This window comes from Cupressus sempervirens, chromosome 4, assembly GCF_028749045.1.
Source record: "Cupressus sempervirens isolate cs-2001-9-10 chromosome 4, ASM2874904v1, whole genome shotgun sequence".
NCBI classification, from domain to species: domain Eukaryota; kingdom Viridiplantae; phylum Streptophyta; class Pinopsida; order Cupressales; family Cupressaceae; genus Cupressus; species Cupressus sempervirens.
This window is the reverse complement of record NC_143121.1, coordinates 856,500,431-856,504,749: the sequence shown is the minus strand read 5'-3', so window position 1 is coordinate 856,504,749 and position 4,319 is coordinate 856,500,431. Positions and strand designations below refer to the sequence as shown.

General features: G+C 33.0%; 1 pseudogene; it reads right to left on the bottom strand.

Moving 5' to 3' along the window:
• Positions 1-1,452: 1,452 nt before the first annotated feature.
• Positions 1,453-2,988, bottom strand: LOC149564097 (xyloglucan endotransglucosylase protein 1-like; annotated as a pseudogene).
• Between the last annotated feature and the right edge of the window lie 1,331 nt (positions 2,989-4,319).

Genomic DNA, 4,319 nt, shown 5'->3' with positions numbered 1-4,319 from the left:
TTGTAAGTGTAAAATCTTTTAACAAGGTCAAAACTAATAGTCTCTAAAGCCTTTAATAGGGTAGAGCCCTCATGGGTAGATCATATCTTATGATCAAACATTGTAACCCTAATAGGTTAGCTTTATTGTTGTAATAGTGAAGATTTTTGGGTTTCATCCCCCCCAAATTTACCTTCATATTAAAGTGTTTCTGGGCTACCAAATCATTGTGTTATGTGTTGAATATTTCATGGATGTGATGTATTTTATTTACATTTTAGCATTACAATTTAAATGTTAGATCTAAATTATGAAATGAATTAGGTGTGAAATCACTATTTTGGTTTTGAGGTTAAAGTTTGAGATCCTAATACACCCATCCCCCCCTCTTAGTATTTTGTTTCCCATTAACCCTTCCAAAAATTGAGAGCTTAACACAAAAATTGGTCACTAAAATAAATAATATGGTCTAAATAATAAGGAAAAAGGTAAATAAATATATTAAGTTAAAATTTGAAAACTGGTCTACCTAAATAATACTAATGTAATGGTGAATTAATAATGAGAATCAATAGACCCAACTCTATCCTCTCAATGCTGCTTGAGTTGGGTGGGAATTTTTTTTTACTTCTTTTAATTAATGGTTTTGACCTCTTTCTTTTGAAATAAAATAAATAAATAAATAATGAGAGTCAATAGAACTTTTCATGCATGAAAAATGAGAATATTGATTAGATCAATTATAGATAAATTTTTCCTTGTGTGGTTTCAAGGCTCAAATGATGTCTTTAAATAGCAAATAACTTAACTCATGAATGAAGTTTTAGCTGTCAAATCTCAACCCCTTCTTCCAAGCTATTTTTTGTGAGAAATTTTTAATGAATAAGTTCCTATAGTGAAATATTTTTAAAAAAAATCAAGAACTTTTATCTACCATAATTTCTTATGTCATTGATCTCGAATACAAATATTATAGATCATCACAACATAATCACACAAGTAATAACCATGAAAATTGAAATAAAATTGTAATAAAAGTAATTTTAAATGTTAATGGGCCCTTGGTCTATAGGGGAAGTTGAAAGGTTCTTAAAGAACCCACTTGGGATCAAGTCTTGCTAGGTGCATGGCTTTGATCTTGAAAATGGATGAGGTTGTTGTGCCTCGAGTGAATCTAGTGGATTGGACACACCTTAGTCCTTGGCTCTTTGGAAAAATGGATACCCCTTAGTCCTTGGTGATAGTTACAAATATTTCGTAGAAGACCTCCATCAAAAATTAGTAATTTTAAATAAATCATTAAGAATGACTATTTTTACTTAAATATCCCCATGAAATAAAGTAAAAATATAATATTGACAAACTACTCAATCACTTACTCTTTAAAATCTTTAGAAACCACACAAACACAATAATAATTTATATATTAACAATATAAACGAGTAGGATAAGTAAACAACTTGTGAGATCAAGTTATGATTGATGCATGCATTCATGAGGAAGGCCATTGGGAAACCTTTCCTTGTCCAAGAAATAATCATAAGTCATATATCTTTCCCACACCATGCCAATTTGTTTCCACTGATCAAAATTTATTACTTCTCGACTCCATCATCCATTTGTTTTACAAGAGTGGCCATTGCATGCCTCTACACTATAACTATTGAATAATACAATGAATGGATCTTTTCTATAATCCAACTTCACTTTATCACCATCAATTTCCCACTTAGATCCATCCCAAAAATTCCCAATCACTCTCATCGCTTAATATGTGGGATATGACATGCTCATTTTCTCCATGTTCTCAAACACTTTTGCTAGAGTTCCATCGATAAAAAATTTGCATGACATAGATTATATATGAGTAGCATTATACCCATTCATTTTATTTGAGAGAAAAAAAAAATACATCATCTAATATTGAATCATATTCATTTGCATGGTGTTGAGCTATGTGTATTTTTACTTAGGGTCTGTTTGATTTGTGGAATTTAGAAAACCCAGATTTCTACAAACCTTGGTTTAGCCAAATCAAGGTTTTGTATATCTTCATTCCAATTTTTGGGATTTTATTGAAACCGTTTGTTTCACTCGAAAGATGTGTGTGAAGACACATTTTTATGCGTAAGCTTGGAGTTGAAGGCAAATTTCAAAAGGTAGTCCAATCTATTGTTTTTACACTCCTTAAAAAACAAAACCAGGTTTTGATTTTCAATTCCTACCTTTTTTAGGAAGTTGGAAAACTTGGTTTTGAGGCAAAATTGGAAGTCACGTATGCTAATTCCATTTTGCAAATTTTGAAACAAACGCACAAATTTTCAAATTTGGGTTTTGAAAAAGCCAATTCCTATCATCTTCCAGGAACCAAATGGACCCTTACAAAATTTGATGTGAATTCCATAGAAGAAAGTAGGTGTGAAAATCCTCGGAGGGATCAAATCGTAGGTTGAATCTCACTTCTCGATTGCCTTGGCTTTGTATGAACATGTTTGTTTGCATAAAATATTGCTCTCTCAGTAGACGCCCAAGAAACTCAAAGTCTAATTCATCATGATTTGACCCTTGAGAAGAAAGTTGTAATAATTTATAAAAATTAGGAAAAATTATCAATTTAAAAAATGAAGTCTAATATGTAAAAGTGAACTCACGTAGAATGCAGTTATAGTGCTTGCAAAATCTCCCAGTACCAACTTAATTTTTATATTGATTTGTCCAAATAGAATTTCACTCTTTGATTGAAATCCAAAGCTTGTAAATTACACATCAAAAAATAAGTGGTACAACAAAAAATGGAAATTATTTGAGTTAATATAAAAGAATGAGTTTAGACAAATATAGCTAGGCATAATATTCACATCGAATGTTCTATCAAGACTAAGCTGCAATTGGTGGTCATTATCAAGTACCTTAGTATGATAGGCACCAAATGTAATATCAATGTCTATAATTAGTAGAAAGAATGGTGGAAAAGAGAGCTAATAGTATAAAACATTGGAGTAGGGCCATAGAGCTGGTAAATCCTAGACCTAGCTTGGACAAAAGTATGAGTGAACAGAATGTGTTCAATATTTTGTTCGAGGTAGATTTAAGCCTTTTGATGTTGCTCTTTATATATTCTTGGATATTATTTTTTTGTTTGAGTATTTTTCTTGCAGCTTTCATCATGAAATTTGTATGAAGTTGAGATGTTTCAAACTACATATATGTTTTTTCCCCACATGTTTTTTTTTTTTTTAAATTTTTATGAATAGTCATTTTCTATTAAAAAAAATACTCAGATTACAATTCACAAAAAAGGGTTGGGGGATACAAGATCACCCTGCGAATGAGTTCACACAGCCATAGTAAAAAATAAAAACTATTCATCAAAAAAATATATATAAGGCAACCTCAGGCTGCCAAAGCAGTGCCAACCAAGGGTGGTGGATCATCTTTGTCATGAAAACCCCAACCATCTTTGGGATTGGGGGGTAGGCTGGGAATAGTCCAACCATCATTAGCAGAAGTAGTAATAGTGGCAACCTCCACATCTTTAACCTCTAGCCATAGAGGAGAGACCGACAAGTCCAGGCGAGGCCACTTCTCAAAATTTTCTCGATGAGTACCAAGTGGAGGAGTCGAGGACCAACCAGAACCACCATGGGGTGGGGAAGCTAAGTGGCACCTCCATCTACCATCACCACCACTATGAGATCAGTGGTGGGAAGCCTGGGAGTGTGAGGTGTGCAAGTGGCGGCTTGAGGAATGGCATCGAGGATGGCGGCCACAAGGCATTGAGGTATTTGCTAAGGCAGTAGGAGTAACTATGGCAATAGTGCAAGGAGCATTTCCCTAGTGGTTCAACAACTCCTGTAGGTGACCTACCTTAAGGGCAACTTTGTTAGCTTGCACCTAAATCTACATAATTAAATTATTACAAATGCATGCCTTAGTGTACATAACAATGTTAACATCCAAAAAACTATGTGTTTTTCTCTCTCTATATTATATATTGCAATCCTTGGCTGCCCAGATGTGTGTTAGGCATGTGGCATTTTATGGATAGCACCTAACCTCGAATTAAGGCCCCATTTAGAAAGATAATGTTATGTATGAGATAGAAGCCTTTATCCTAGCACTAAATACACCTTAATCAACAATTATTATTGCAATCTTAAAATTTATTGCATTTAAAGGAATTAATAAAAATATTGACCAAACAATTCATAGGTCTTCATGTATTAGATAATTTGTTGTTTCGTATTGTGAATTGCAAAATATCTAAAGACACGTGGGATAAGTTTAAAGAGTTATAATGGTAAGGTAAATCAATTCAAGGTCTTATAGCTTGAAGCCAA